We start from the raw sequence: 18,140 nt of genomic DNA on the forward strand, positions 1-18,140 counted from the left end.
GTCAATGTCCCTACTAGGTGGTAATCCCAATATTTCTAGAAATACATTGTTGAATTTTTTGAACACCGGGTGAGTTTCCATTCTAGCCTCGCTACTTTTTGACTCAATGGTCACTTGTATTGCATATAATGTACACCCCTTCCCATTGCATATGTTCACTTGTAGTGTTGATATTTTTCTGAAGTGTGACAGGATTATTTATCCCTTGCAACATCAATTTCTTACCATTGTTGTTGAGGCACTCTAGAAACTTGTTATAGCAATCAATTTTGGTTTTATGGGCTGCTAACCAATCCATGTCGATTAGAATGTTATACGAGCCCAACAATAAAGATTGAGAGTGGATAAGGTAGACATGCCACTCATTGTCATGGGACATGACTCCACCATATTTATGTCTTTCCTTTTGGTTCTTGTGACCAGCTAAACCAACCACAATTTATCATGGGTTTTCTTTTTCAAAGCATATTTCTCCATAAATTTCAATATGATATAGATGAAATTAGAACTTGGGTCAATTAAAATTAAAAGAGGTTGGTGAACAACCATACCTTCCATCTCAATCAATGAAGCTTGATGGTATGCCTACTTATTGTTCAATGCAACATGCATTTGTGGTATATTTTGAGCCACACCATTAATTGTTATTTCCTCTTGCACATTGTACAACTTCGTGCCATTTTGTAGGTGCTAAGGATAACTCTTTCGCAGATGGTTCTCTCCAAATGTCCAACATTGCCCAGGCCCTTTCTTGAACCCCTTAGCCTCTTCTATTGTTAGTTTATTAGGCCAATTTTTGTTAGCAATATTGTATTTTTGTTGAGACTCATTCTTGGCAGGAGTTATGAACTTCAAATTCCTCCCTCCAAACTTATATCCAAAGGATTTCAACCCTTTTCCCTTGAATCTAGTTGTATCTTTCTTTTTCTAGTCTGTTCTAAACTCAACTTTGTGTTTGGAATGCTCATAGAAATATTTTTCCTTTCAAATAGTGTCCTCTAATGTTCCTGGCTCATCAAATTCAATCCTATATTGATAAGCTTGTAGTAACCCATTGAGGTACCTTTAAATATTAACCTTCTCATCTTTGATATATGGCACATACTCATCAATAGTAAGCTTCCCTAGCTTGTGATAGTGGAGTTATTTAACCTTGATATCATAGTAGCTATCAAACAAGTACTTTTCTCGAAAACATCTCTCAAACTTTCTCCATGATATTTCCTTCTCCCTATTGCTCTTAACATTTCTCAAATCCTCCCACCATATATCAATTTTTCCCTTCAAGCTGAAAATGGCTAGTCTAACCTTCATGTTTTAAGATTAGTCATGCACTCTGAAGTATTTCTTCATTCTCAATAGTCATGCTTATGATTTTTCAGTGTTCTTTATCTCTTCATCGAAGGTAGGGGGATTTTATTTCTTGAACTCTTATGGCATTGAGCTCTTCTCACTTATCCTTTTATAATGGTGGCTTCTAGTTGTAGTACCTGATGACCATTCATGGCTACTTGACTTTCTTTCCCAATTGTTGAGTGAAATTTATCCTCTCACCATGTATTAACTTGCTTACCTATGTCTTTCCTTGACTTACTGTCTTTTTCCCTGTTGGTCTTAAATCCCCGCATTTAGATCTCTGATGGGATTTGCTTGGATTTGTGCTTGCCTATATCGTTGGCAACCATATCATGTTTCTTTTACCTTTGCAAGTGTGATAAGCTCTACAAAATCACAACATTCACCTTTATTTTCCTTCCTTGTGTCTTGATGATCTTTTCATTTTCTGCCTTGCAACTCCTCAACTCAACACTCATGCTCTTGAGAGTATCCATCCAATCAGGGGAATTTTCCTTTGCTTATTCCCATTAAGCCCTCTTCTTGATCATGTTGGTACCTTTCCGTGTCGTATTATACAATTTTGCTGCTCATTTCTTTGTTTTTTGCTACGATTGTGTATTCTTATGTGTTGTCACACCCACATAGTTATTAGTTAAATCAAGAACAAATAAACATATTTACACATCACCTTGGTATATTTGCAATAAGAATGTTGATCTAATTGGCTTAAAAATCAAATTCAATGTTAATATGCAGGTCAGAAAACAAAATATTAGATTAGCAATAAAACAAGCCAACAATCATATTAGTTATAAGTTTAAAATTAGTACAAATGGGTATATATCAAATAAAATATCAGATAAAGTATTCATCCAATGTGAGTGTGTGAAACCATTTAGGTCTAGTGTTGAACCTTCACTCTGATACAAATTTGTAACACTCCCTCTCACCCCCTTTAAACTATCTTAGCTATAGGAGGTGCTACTTATTGAATTGACTCGACCTCCAAAGTTTATTACGAAGATGGAGTCACACAAATCCTCTTTCTACAACTTATTCAAATATCAGAACCATTACCTCCATCACGTTTAGTTCTTCAAGAGTTTTCTCATAATATAATTTTTATCTCAATACGACTCTCATATTGAAATTTATGCTCCCTTCAATTTTAGCCAACCATATTAGATCATGTCAGCATTGAGTTTCCATGTGGCACCCATGTGGTACTACCACATCAACTGATATGTGGGTTCAACCTAACCCTACCCCATCGTGATTTGTGATGCTACCTCATTACATCCATTTTTTGTTTCTCAAATACCGAAGTGGGTTTACGCTAGTGGTATCCTATTTTGGACTCCCCCCCCATTAACTCATGATAGACCAAGAGGGGCCCCAGGGTAAACATACACCGTTGATTGGTCCTTATCATGATTGCACCACTAAGATGTGGTATCCTTTCTAAATGTGGGACCATCAGTAGGAATACTTGTGTTGGAAATGCCCTTGTTAACTCACAACATAGAGAGGGGGTCGTTGAATGAATATACGTCATCAATCTGGCCATGCTCCAATTAGAGGGTGATCCAATGAGTGATGGGTAACTCTACCAATTGAAGACCCAAATAGATGTGAAATATTCATTCCATTTTATGTCATTTCTCTACCTCCACTTCCCATTCTAGGGTGCATTACACATTGGTTACAATAACAAGCAGTGGCAACATTTTGCATTGAAACCATAGTTGGGTTGGCCTCGTCTCCACTAGGTCCCCATACTACATACTTAAACATTTAGCGGTTGGTGGTGAGTGATGGTAGGGTCACGTGGTACCCACGTGAACTCCATGTCACCTTGATAAGTCATTAAAAAGGGGCCCACCTCCATGTCCGAGTCATATCGCCTAAGTCATCACCGTCATGGTGTCCATGGTCAAATAAAAGAAAAGGGGTGGTGAGTGGTGGTCAATGTTAGGGCTCTATGTGGCCACTACCATGTGGACTTGACATGATACCCACTGGGTCTCTTCGTTTGACATTATTCTTCAATTTTACATTATATTTGGTCCTATAGTGATAAGGGGTGTCATGAATTTTTCCATTATATATATGCCCCGAACCCCCAGATACCTAGATGTAGTCTCAACTTCATGAAAGGAATATCTTGCCTTTGTGAAAATAAATTGGCAGCACAAGGATCACCACATATCTCTAGTTACAATTCATATTTACCAATGAATCCAGTTCAAATGAAATCTGAACAATTCTCAATGTGCATGTGCCTTGCCCATCGAGATGCCTAGATTATTGGATGCATCCATGAGTGGGGTTGAAAATTTGTTCCCTTAACATTCAGATACAAATTACACTTAAGGGAACCACCTAGTCCCTTATAACTACAAATACATTAACACTTGCAAAGAAGGAAACTAGGGGGGGAATTATCAAAATTTCCTGAAAACTAGGACTTCTACCAAAAACACTAGATCTCTTGAACAAATGCCAAATTCTGAGGAAAAACCTTCAGATGCGCTATGCCATTTCCACAAGAACTACATGACACTAATATATTTCAACTTACAATGGATTCTAAGAAAAATAAAGTGGCTCCAAAGGAAAAAACTCACAAGAAACTTCAAACCAAGCTTTAATTAGAGAATATCAAGATTTCTAATAATACACAAGTAGGAATAAACTATAAATTCATTACATTGCTCCTCAACCAAATGACTATCTACACAAGTTGAATCATCATTTAGCATCTAGTACTTAGGTTTCCTTCCCATTATTCCAGATAATAGCAATTGTGAAAATGAGCCATTCAATTCATAAATATATCATATGGCTATAAAACACTTGTAATAACAAGTTCACAAAGAGACCTCATAAAACTAGACATATTCATATAACAACCCTACAATTCATGAAAATATTAGTCATCACATAGTGCCATAGGCTCAACTTATCCATAAAGAAATTTGAGACAATTCATTTACCATGAACATGAAATGAATTCAACAACCTTGCATGAGTAATGCAAAACTATAAATTTTCAATAATACATCAGATAATTTCATTAACCATAGCTTATTCATGCATATGCCATTATACTTATCTAAATAACTTAAAATGGCTGGAAACTGAAGGAGGGACTTCAACTCTCCACCCAACCATAGACTAGGTACACCACAATATTTCTTGTAGCTAACCACCACTGAGCTGGATCCAAATTTTGAGGGAATGCTTGGTCGGGGAATTCACCCAAGGTTCAAAGGGGGTATTTCTCAATGACTGTGCATAATTACAAATGAAGGGTTCCATACTTAAAAGTGTTATTTTGCATTGTGATCCTAAAAGAGATTTATTCTCATCTATAATATTTTATTTTATTTTATTGAAATTGTTTCTCTTCATATTCTATATATTTATCCTATACTGAATTTAGTTTTTCATTATGTTTGTAATTGCAGGTCTAGTCTTGGGGTAATGGACAATATAAAAAATACTTCAAATGGAAGAAAAAAATACATTATTTCAATTAAGGTGAATCAAAATATGGCACCATTAAACAAGATAAATAGCCCTAAAAGAAGGGGTGTGAGTTACAATGACAATCAAAAAATAAAAGAAGGGGCAAAAAATGTTGACCTATGGGCAAAGGGAGAGCTATTCCCAATAGATCCTACCACAAATTCTCACCCAGACTTTAAAAGTGTAACAGGACTAGTCAAGTTCTTGTGTAATGGAAAGAATGCATTGCTAGGATATTGTGAAAACTTAAAGGGAACTTGTAAATATCTTGAGGAGAAAGTGGACAACCTACTCAAAACAATCTATGATTTGGAATACCGAAACTATAAGTTGGTTGAAATCATTAATCAAATTCAGAACATGAATTTGGTTGCAAATAACCAGAATATGAGTTTACGACAAACCATCTTTCTACAAAATTAGAGTATTATGAACAAATTTATTGAAAATAAAAGATTGGGCAAAGAGGGACAAAAGAACTTTGAATAAAATAAAAGATTTGTCAAAGAGAGACAATCTTTTAGTAAAGAGATTAACAGTTTAAAACTTAAGGTTGTTGGTTTAACAAGAAATTTTAAAGTACTCAAGAAAATACTATTTGGAGGAAGATATAGAATTAAGAATGTTATCAACATTTCTTCTTTGGTATCCACATGGGGTGCTATGAAAAAGAGAGTATATGATATAAAATCTCTCATGAAGCCAAGCAAGAGACAATAAATCCTAGAGGGAGAAAACATGTCTTATATATTAAACTCCATGTTCAAGAAATATGAGATAATATCCATGATTGGACAACCACGTTTTGATTCCCTTAGAAGATGTCTTGTTGATCAAGTGATAAATCAACTATCGAATTCAATGAATGTAGAGAAATTCCAAAGTGTTTGCGATGATACTAGGATTAGTAGATGAGGTTATTGAACACTTTTTAAATTCTTACAAGAAGGATTGATAAATGATGGAATCACTAAAGTTTTCATTCCTCGTCCTTTTCATATAAAAAGTGCTCGTGTAATAAGTAATAGAAAAATTGTTGATCTTGTGGGTGACATGTATCATATAGAAGAAAAGAAAGAGATAAAACATAAGGGTGGGAAGAAAAATATTAAGAATGAAATTGTGATTCTGAATTCAAAGAACAACATATGGTTAGATCTAAAGAATATTTTGCAAGCCATGGTGAAATTTTATGATATTTCTGTGGAGGAAGCACATGGAAAAATGATTTTTGTTGTCAAATTGGATGAGATGGAACTCATTAATAGTGAGAAAATATGAAAGAGTTTCTATCACATTAATCAATAGGACCATGGATCCTAATATTGAGGTAATATATACAAAAATATTTTTATGTCCAATCTGAGAATCACATATGGTGATTGGGATTGTTTTAAATTTCTAAGGAGTCTCATGAAACATTAAAATGGATTTTTTTATTATCAAACTTTGATACCCATAACAATTGCCTCACATAGAATGGGAGAAAAACTAGTTGTTGGCGGTTATGGATCATATGAAGTAATGGCATCTAGCATCTGATTTAAAACATTAAAATTCATGTACAATGTTGGACATGGTGCTAATGCAAAGCGTAGTTGAATTTATTATATGCACACAAGGAAAAAATAAAAAATTACAAGTGGTGGGTGGTAAAATGGGATTACAAGTTGTAAACAAGACATTTCTCCAAATCGAGATGAGATGGATGAAAATATGGATCCCATACTACATATACCACTTACAAGAGCACATATATGTATGTTGCAGCATTTGTATGATTTTTTGATAAATTAGTGTGCCTTTCTATCCTATTTTCTTGGAATAAAAGGCCACATGAAATTGCAAAACATTCAATTGAAGCAATTGAGAAGGTCCTTTCTAACGCTGGTTTGCATGGAGGAAATGTGAAAATTTGCAAAGATAAAAAATTGTCAGGAGCCCAAGGTAATGCTTCTTCTAAACCATCCATGGGTGGGGTTAAAGCATGACACTTTATTGTAGATGTCAAAGCATCAGGAAAAGGCCAATGAGAAATTTATAAATACCTTATTGATGCAGAGGATGATCGAACTGATAATGGTAGATATGCATTAAGAAAAAAAATTGGATAGCTCTTTCTTCTTTATTCTTATTAATGGACAAGGAAAATTTTGAGAAAGTGGATGATATGGCTTTCACTACAACAGTTACACATTTTACAAAAGAAATGATTGGGGAATGGGGAGAGAATGAAATCACACATTACATGGTAGGTGTCATTTCTTCCTTCTCTGCACATCATATTTAATATTTTTTATTATGTCATTTTTTAATTAAAAATTTAATTAGTTGTTTTTATGCTGGCAACACATATTGTATGCTCATGCACCATGGTTTGCTAAGGAGTATGGTAGCTTAGGAATTTGGAATACCCAAGGAATGGAAAAGTCTCATAAGCAAGCAAGGGTAGCATATCATAAAAATACTCAACATGGAGGTGGCTCCAAACCTTCAAATCCACTTGTTCAAATGTTTGAGTGGTTTTATAGGTGCATAGTATCAAAGTTTACTCAAGAAGTAGATAGTTCTAGTGAAGACTCTGTTGAAAAATGGGTAAGGGATGCACATATAAGACAAAAGTGTGAAACATGGGAACAATCTAAAGGTAGAAATGCATGTCTATAATGGAATTAAAAAAGAATAAGGGAGGTTAAAAAATCGGTTTTGGAAGAAGACATTGACCAAGAATTATTGTAGTATGTTTGTTGTGTTATGTTGTTTTAAGTGTTGAAAATACATCTAAATATTGTCATTTTGATCCTTGGGTAACTTCTCTTTCTAATGAAAATCATTGTCCATCTTTCAGATTTTCCCTTCCATATTTGATGCATGCATGTGGGTTTAACATGCCCCACATCTAAATGTTACCTGATTAAGTCTTACCCGTGTCTTGTAGATTTTTCATTGGACTATTTGAAAGCTACACATTTTTTGGCCACTTCTGTGAATTTTTGTTGGTGAAATATGGGTGTTATTATCACCAACACCCATGTTTTGGGCTTGGGTTATTTTCCACCGAAACTGATATACTCCTTATTTTTTAAACAGTTCAGTTAGTTTGAACACCATGTGGTTTATTTTGATGGAATTTATATGGAGACAAATTGGGCTGGTAAACCAAGAAATTACATTGTTTGCTACAACAATACTTGAAAATAGACAATATGGACAAGAGGGTGCCACCATGGAAGAAGTTTAAGAAGTTGAAAATGCACACAACTTCATTACCCTACTTCCAGGTGGATACAATACAAAGGTATGGGAACTACTGAACTTTTTTCAAATATGCCATACTAATAAATCAACTTCATATGGTGATTTAATATACTCAGACCATAACCTGATTTCAAATTTTTAGAGTGGTTGGCATTTACATTTGTTTGTAACTAAAATTTTATTCAACACATCCAATTTTAACTCTAGTTTTGTTGTTGTTATATATAGATATCATCCCCTCTGAGATTAGTTTCAAATGAATTATTTAAACCATTGTAGTGGATATTTTCAAAGAAAACATTCAGAGAGAAAGCGTGATTTATTCTTTTATAAATTGATTATTCCATCCTAATATTTTAAAATTCCTTGTAAATATTTTGTGCAGGTTGGAGAATGATTAGTTCAACTATCTGGGGGACAAAACCAACAAGTGGCAATAGCAAGAGAATTATTCTATTAGATGAAGCAACTAGTGCTCTTGATGCATGTTCTGAAAGAATCATTCAAGAAGCTCTTGACCATCTGATGATAGGAAGAATTATTGTTGTTGTTGTGCATCATCTCTCCACCATCAGAAATGAAGACATCATTGTTTTTTTAAAGTAGAGTCAAATTGTTGAATTAGGAAATCATGAAGGACTGTTTTCCAAAGGAAGGAGAAGTGCATATTCAACATTGGTTAAACTCCAAGAAATGGGTATGACAACTGATGGAATCCTTCCTCTAAGGAAATCCAAATCCACATGCCTCAGTCATTCATTATCAACCAAGTCTTTGAGCCTTCATTTAGGAAGTTTAAGAACCTTAGCTATCAATATAGAACAGGAGAAAATGGGAGACTTGAAATGATTAAAATGTCGATACAAACAAAATTGATCCCCCAGCTCAAGGATCTTTCTTTATACTTCTCAAATTAAATACACTTGAATGGACCTATGATCTACTAGGCGATGAAGGATCGATTTTCTCTTGTTTAACTGGACCAACCTTTTCCATCTCAATGAGAAATATGCTTCAATTTTTCTATTAATATTGAATATGTCTTCATCTACATTGGATCAAGTCTTTATGTTGTTGTTGCCTACATTTGTCAATACTACTTTTTCAATATCATGGGCGAGAATATCGCTATAAGAGTCGAAAAGATGATGCTTTTAGGTCAATATCATATTTTTTGCTTATGTAAGTGTAATGGGAACATTTCAGACTTGATAATATTCTCAGAAATAGAACTAATTACAACACCTATAAAATAATGTCATATCACTTGTAATAACATAATTGTATGAAATGGAAATACCCCTGACGTGTGTGAAATGGAATGGAATTTCTATGAATCACAATGTCATCATTACAATCAAACCTATTGATTTTCACAAGTTAAATTCATCGAAATTGGGATTGCAATGCTCTCGATTAAGCCATGCATTGAGAGATGGCATATACAGGAGAGGAAATATGCTATGCCAATAAACTTTGTATATATGGAAGTTATTCTTTGCTGAAGGATAGTAAAATTTGCATATCTGAAATTTATTATTTATTGAAGGATATGGTAGAAGCTTAATTTCAATAATGGGAATTTCAATAATGAATTTCAAGTTTTATAGGTGAACAAAAATACTGGATCCCTCCTTGTTGAGCAATAAAAACCATCCAAAAATATAGAAATTGACATAGCCAACCCCACTTCTATCAATCCTCAACTTGTCTTGATGACCAAGCATTACATTGGTAGTGCCAAAGAGACCTTGTTCACACAAAGTTTTCCAGTCAAGGGCATTTTGGCCTCCATAATCCTAGATAATGGAAACCAAAAGAATTTGGTAATCAATAGTTGGTCAATGCCTTGAAGTTACTAACCTCTACTTATCCCAAGTCATAAAAGCTTAGATGGGTCAAAGAATTTGGGTAATCCATAATGATCACCCCAAAGTGCTCCATTACCTTCACTATAAAAGCCTTTTGTGACACAATAAAGTGTGATAACTCCATTGAGTTGTTCTAATATGACTATAATTTAACAATACCTTGCACAATATGGATATCACAAGACATAAGGCTTCACAAAAATTGTAAGGTGTACAAACTCAGCTATACTTCTTCATTTACTCAACTTGTACTTTCTAATCAGCCTATTGTTAAGCAAGTTAATATGAAGAATTTAAAACTACTCATTGTAGCAAAATAAAAGACCACAGAGGGAAGCTAACTCCCTTCAATGTTTAGCATGCCATTTAAGCATGCATAATTTTCATTGCAAAACCCAAGGGTTTGCCTCCCATTTGGACCATTCAACACTCAAATGAATTGGTCTATGGTTCTTCACCACCAAATTATCCTACATATTGTACCTCATCAATGGAGATCATCTGTTAGGTCCCCATAATACTAGTGATTCTTCCATTACTATTGTCGTTGTATCCATTATTAATATTGTTGTGCCCCTATTGTCCCCATATTGTTATTATTGTGCCCCATAGAATCCCTCTATTGTTATTTTTGTGCCTTTATATTATTACTGTTAGGTCGGCTTGGTTATATTGTGATCCCTTATACTCCTATATATAGAAAGGAGGTTTTGTCATTTGTATCATCCAAGAATTGTTCATTTGTGTAATGTAAAAGAGGTTTCCCCCTCAAAGAGGTTGAATTATAAGGCATTGATCTATATTTTCTATCTTTTTGTGAGCTGCTTTCATAACATTTGGTATCAGAGCTTTGGATTCTAGGGTTTCGCTGCTCCAAACAGGTCATTGTGGAATTTTCGCTATAACGTTTTTTTCTGCGACGTTTCAGATTCTAAAAAAAAAACCATTTGGGTTAAAATCGTTCTAAAACTCGGGTCGGAATTTTAGAGCTTTGCGTGCTATATTTGTGGAGATATGATATGAGGAAGTTGGCCTTTTTGCAAATTCCCGAATTACATTCCAAACAGGTGACCTGGGGAAAATAGTCATAACTTTTGTTTTGAGCATCAGATTGAAATTTCATAAGAAGTTACAAAAAGAGGACATACTCTAGTTTCCTGTGTATATTTTTCAGATCCTAAGGTCAAAACAGTGACACGTAGCACTTCATACAAGTTCACTTTTCCGAAAAGGTATATAATCAGGTCATCTTGGGAGATTGTGCATAACTCTTTCTTGGAGAATCTAAATTTGATCAGACTGGTGGCATTGGAAAGAGGACGCAAAGGGCTACTACAGCTCGAAATTTCAGAACTGGAAGATCCGAAATTATAGAGATACATCAGATGAAATATCGAGCTCCTACAAAGTGAAAAAAGGTGTGTAGATTTTTTTAAATTTTTGCATAAGCTTGGTTTGAAAAATTAGTTTGAAGGAATTCAAAGGGCATAGTGAAGCATTATTATCGATAATTGATGCCCTGAAGAAAGAAAATGGAAACACCTGGTAAGCAAACTGAAAGCTCTAGCATGACTCATGAAGAAGAGGAAGAAATGCAACATGATATATCAAAATTATGAGACCAAGTGCAACAAATGTCACTTGCACAAAAATTAACAGAATCTAAGATGGATGGTTTAAAGAAAGATGTAGAAGCTAATATGAATGGTTTACAGAAAAGCATGGAAGCTAAGATGAATGACGTGGAAGCTAAGATGGATGATTTGAAGATATATTTGAAGACAGATTTGAAGACAGGCATGGAAGATTTGAAGACAGATTTGACAAAGTTTCTACAAGAAATGCTTACTAATGATGAAAGGGTAGTAAAGGAAACTCATGATGAAAGCAAAATAAATGTTAATCATGATTTCATAGACTCTAACGTTGGATCGAAGAACCACCATGTTCCAAAGATCGATATGAGGAAGTTTGATGGCAAGGATCCCGGAACATGGATACTACAGATGGAGCAATTTTTCAATCTCCATAATGTGAAAAACACACAAAAGGTACGTATTGCAACTTTATATTTGGAACCAAATCAGTTTATATGGTATCGATGGCTTTGCTCTCGTAAACAAATTGTCACTTGGGAAATTTTTACAGAAGAAATGACAACACATTATGAGGATACAAAAAGCAACACTTTTTTTAGCCAATTGATAAATCTCAAACAAAAGGGTTCAATGATGGAGCACATTGAGGACTTTCAAAAATTGAACATAAGGGTAAAAGATATTCTAGAGGAGCATAGGATTGATGTGTTCATAGGGACTTTAAAGGATAATATCCAACATGAGGTTCACCTTTGGAAACCCGATTCATTGGAGAAGGCATTCAGGTTAGCAAGAAAAATGGAAAGAAAAATTATGGCAACCAGGAAGCCTACCACTCACAACTATAAAGATGGAAGTGTTGTTGCCCCTAGCCTTCCACAACCTACAAGGATGACACCACAACAATTGGAAGAAAAAAGAGTAAAAGGGCTTTGTTACAGTTGTGATAGCAAATACACTAAAGGTCATAAGTGTGCTGAGAAGAAATTATTCTACATAGATTGTGAAGAGGAGGAAGTAAAGGAACAAGAAATTTCAAAAGAAGAGGATATACTCTAGGAACAAACCGTAGATAAAGAAGAAATGAATCCGACCATATCTTGTAATGAATTGGCTGGAATTACCACTCCTCAAACTACCAAGATAGAAGGACATATCAAGAAGAAAAAGGTAATAGTGTTGACTGATTCAGGAAGTACCCACAATTTTATTCATTGTAAGATAGCCAAAGAATTGAATTGCTTCTTATATCCAGCACCAGAGTGTAAAGTGATGGTTGCAAGTGGAGGAACCCTAAATTTCTCTGGAAAGTGCCATAATATCAAGCTATCCATGGGAGAATATGTATTGAATAGCCCAATGCTTTCCATTCCAATGGGTGGTGCTGATGTTGTACTAGGAGTCCAATGGCTACAATCATTGGGTACAATAGCTTTTAATTTTCAAGAACTTTTCATGAAATTTTTTGCGGAAGGAAAGGAAGTTGAATTAAGGGGTATTGTAGGGAAACCAGGAAAGATAATCAGCTCTAACGGTTTGACAAAGCTTCTAAAGAAGGAACAATGAGGTTTGATTGCACAATTATGTTCACTAGATGTTTCCACATCGAAATCATCTATTTCTCCAGATCTCTAAAAAGTCTTGGACAATATTTCCAAGGTATTTGAGACTCCCAAAGGTCTCCCACCTATTCGTGATCATGATCACGCTATTCATTTGATTCTAGGAAGTGTTCCTCCAAACATCAGGCTGTACAAATATCCCTATGCCCAAAAGAGTGAAATTGAACATATGGTTGCAAAAATGCTAGAAGCTGGTATAATTCAACCTAGTCAAAGTTCTTTCTCTACTTTAGTAGTATTGGTTCACAAGAAGGATGGATCTTGGCGCATGAGTCCAGATTATAGGGAGTTCAACAAGCTCATTACTAAAGATTAATTTCCCATTCTTGTCATTGATGAATTATTGGATGAATTGCATGGATCAATTTACTTCACCAAGTTGGATCTTCGTTCAGGATATCATCAAATCAGAATGAAGACTGAAGACATTCTGAAAATAACATTTAGAACTCGTGAGGATCATTATGAATTTTTGGTCATGCCTTTTGGCCTTATCAATTCACCTTCTAGATGAATTCCATTTTCAAACCCTTCCTTAGAAAATTTGTTTTAGTATTTTTTGATGATATACTAATCTACAGCAAGTCTTGGAAGGATCATGTTGAACATGTTGACAGGGTGCTCAAACTATTGAAGGAGAAACAATTATATGCAAAAAGCTCCAAATGTTTCTTTGGAGTACAAGAGGTGGAATATCTGGGTCATATTGTATCTCATGAAGGTGTTAATGTAGACCCTGGAAAAATTAAAGCCATTAAGGAATGGAAAATCCTCACATCCATAAAGCATCTAAGAGGATTTCTCGGGTTGATAGGGTATTATCGCAAGTTTGTTAAGAATTATGGGAGAATAGCAGCACCTCTAACAACATTATTGAAGAAAGATGCATTGTCATGGACTCTAGAAGCAACAAAGGCTTTCGAACATCTTAAAGAGGAAATATGCCAAGCACCAGTCTTAGCTACACCAGACTTCACAAAAACCTTTATTGTGGAATGTTATGCTTTAGGAAATGGAATTGGTGTTGTTTTCATGCAAGATGAAAGACCCATTGCTTTCGAAAGTCGTCCAATCAAGGGAAAGTATTTACACAAAGCTATTTATGAGAAGGAAATGTTGGCAATACTACATGCACTTAATAAATGGCGACCCTACCCAATGGGAAGACACTTCAAGGTAAAAACGGATCATGATAATCTTAAACACTTTTTAGAACAAAGATTATCCTCTGAAGAGCAACAAAAATGGGTCACAAAGATGTTGGGTTATGACTTTGAAATCATCTACAAAAAAGGGAAGCAAAATGTTGTGGCAGATGCACTCTCAAGAAAGGATGAGGACGTGGAAGCATTATTGTGCTCCATTTCTATTATCCAACCAGATTGGATAAACGAAGCAAGGGAGGAATGGAAGAATGACGAAGAAGTGTGGGCACTTATTCGAAAGTTACAACAAGATTCCAGTACATCTGATACATTTAGCTAGAAAAATGATTCATTATGGTACAAATATCGCTTATACCTTTGTAAGAATTCCCAACTCAAACAAAATATTCTTATGGAATTGCACACTTCTCCCTTAGGAGGGCACTCAGGATTTTTAAAAACTTACCACAGGGTTAAGAAGGAATCTTTTTGGGATGGCCTTAAATCATATATTCAAAATTTTGTGGTAGAGTGTTTGGTTTTCCAACAAAATAAAGTTGAAACAATTAAGACCCCAGGTCTATTACAACCTTTATCCATTCCAAGCCAATGTTGGGAGGAGGTTTCAATGGATTTTATGACAGGTTTACCCAAGTCTGAAGGAAAGAGTGTCATCATGGTGGTAGTTGACAGACCTACCAAGTATGCACACTTTTGTGCATTATCACATCCATTTAAAGCCAGTATAGTTTCTACTGCATTTATGGAAACAATTCAAAAGCTACATGGAAACCCAAAGATTATTGTAAGTGATAGAGATCCCATTTTCACTGGAAATTTTTGGACATAATTATTTTCTTGTCTTGGTGCTCAATTAGCTCATAGATCATCTTATCATCCTCAATCTGATGGGGAAACTGAGATAGTAAACAAATGTTTGGAAGGATATCTTTGTTGCTTTGTATCTGATAAACAGACACAATGGGTCAAATGGTTGCCTCTGGCTGAATGGTGGTATAACACTTCCTTACATACTGCAGCAAAAATGACCCCCATTTATGGCACTTTATGGATATCAACCACCATCCATCACATCATATTTAAGAGAAAATTCTAAGGTTCAAGCAGTGGAACATCACATTGAGCATCAACAACAAGTTCTCCAACTCTTAAAGGATAACCTCACGTTGGTGCATAATAGAATGAAACAACAGGCAGATCAACATCGCAGCAAAAGAAGTTTTCATGTAGGTGACTGGGTATTCCTATGGTTACAACCATATAAACAAATGTCCCTCAAGCAAGCTAAGAAGGATAATAAATTATCACCAAAGTATTATGGTCCGTACAAGGTGTTGCAAAAGATTGGTACTATGGCATACAAATTGGAGCTTCCTGCAGCTTCTCGAGTGCACCCAGTTTTCCATGTTTCATGTTTAAAGAAGGTTATAGGTGACAAGCTCCAAGTTCAAAGAATATTGCCAGAACTTGACGAGGAAGGAAAAAATATATTGGAACTGGAAGAAGTCACAGAAACAAGAACTCGACAGCTACGAAATCGATCAATTTCGGAGTATCTCATGAAGTGGAAGAACTTATCTGCTGAAGATTTCACATGGGAGGATGAGAATTTTATATAGAAGCATCCAAAAATACTCAAGCGTTGAGGACAACAATTTTTTGAAGGAGAGGGGCATGTTAGGTCCCTATAATACTAGTGATTTCCCCATTACTATTGTCATTGTATCGCTTATTAATATTTTTGTGCCCCTATTGTCCCCATATTGTTATTATTGTGCCCCATAGAATCCCTCTATTGTTATTTTTGTGCCTTTATATTATTATTGTTAGGTCGGCTTGGTTATATTGTGACCCGTTAGACTCCTATATATAGAAAGGAGGTTTTGTAATTTGTATCATCCAAGAATTGTTCATTTGTGTAATTTAAAGGAGGTTGCCCCCTTGAAGAGGCTAAATTATAAGGCGTTGATCTAACTTTTCTATCTTTTTGTGAGCTGGTTTCATAACATCATCAAGATTAAGAGGGAGATTATGTAGGTTTTGGAAGATGGTAATCCATCCTAGCGCATCACCATGAGGATATCCCACTTTAGTTGTACCTAACAAGGAGAAACAAGAATGGCAACATTGCATGTAATGTTGGGCCCTCAACAACATCACCATTAAGAACCATTATCCACTTTCTTGGATTGATGACCATCTTGAATGGCTCAAGGGATCCAAGTACTTCACCAACCTAGATCTTGCTCTAGGGTATCACCAAGCCTATATAGAACCTAATGATGTCCAGGAAACAAAATTCGAGACAATATTTGACCTCTATGAGTGGTTGGTCATGCATGACAACCTAACTAATGTCCATCACCACTTTCATGCCAATCAACGACATCTTTCACCTACAGCTCCAAAATTTCATGGTCTACTTGGATGACAATTTTGATTTTAGCAATAATTGGCCAAAATAATTGTAGTGTTTTCAAATAGTATTTGATCTTCTCCCCCAACACAAGTTGCGAGCTAAAAATGAATAAATTCGTCTTTGGACAAACATTGATCTAATATGTGGGTTTTGTGATTGAATAAATTGAAACTCACACAAATCCTACCAAATTCATGTCTTTGACATTCAACCTACTCCCACCAATACCTTAAATCACAAGAGTTTTTTAGGAGGCATGAATTTGTTGGCATTATGCCTAATGTATTGTCCTTGATTGAAACCTACTGATAAATATGTCAACAATATCGTAACAGGAATATTATGCAGACTGGAACAGATGCTATAGAAGTGATGAACATAGAAATGACATATCAGAGACAAATGGAGGATAAATATGAAGTTTGGGAAAGTATACACGGATCCTATTCAAAAGGGTCATGTAAATACGTAAGTATTGTGAAGAAAAGTCGTGTACAGAATCTGCACCATGGTAGTTTGAATACCAAGGGTATTTACCACGGTATTGGCCCATAGTAATGAGTGAAACAATAGTTATTTGATCCTATCAAATAATACCAATGGCATTACTAAGGGATTGGCCTAAGGTATTGGCTAAGGCTAAAGCTATATAAGGAGATGGATATCAAAGTGTTATGTGTGCAAATATTGTGTTGTCTATGAATGATTTGATTTGAAATAGGTGTGCACCAGGGAGAAAGTCAGAATGAGAGCATATTTGCAGTCACTTGGAGTTGATGTTTGGGAAATCATTGAAGGAGGCTATCAATATCCATCCTCCATTCCTATAGATGATGTAGGGAAGAAACAATATGAGACCAATGCAAATTTAGTCAATGCTCTCTTAGGAAGCTTGGACGAATTAGAATTTGTGAAGGTTATGCAACTGAATACCACAAAAGATATATGGGAAGAAATTATCCAAAGCTATGAAGGTGACACCAAGGTAAAGAGCGCTAAACTTGAAATGTTTACAATTCAATATGAGACTCTTAGAATGCATAATGATGAAAGTATTGCAAGTGTTTTCCTTAGGGTAGATGAGATCGTTAACTTAATGAAAAATCTTGGTGATGAAGTAAAATATTTGATTGTTGTTGAGAAAAGTCTAAGGTATATAACCCCAAAGCTCGATTCCAAAGTCTTTGCCATTGAAGAAATGAAAGATTTGAAGAACCTCACTATTGAACAACTCCATGGATCTTAATAGCTTATGAAATGAGAAAATTGGGTCCATCAGATATCAGAGAAGCAACATTCAAAGATACATACAAACAAAAGGAAAAGGGAGAGATTAA

This window comes from Pinus tabuliformis, chromosome 2_2, assembly GCF_031772625.1.
Source record: "Pinus tabuliformis cultivar Carrire ecotype Pingquan chromosome 2_2, CPIR1, whole genome shotgun sequence".
Lineage (NCBI taxonomy): Eukaryota > Viridiplantae > Streptophyta > Pinopsida > Pinales > Pinaceae > Pinus > Pinus tabuliformis.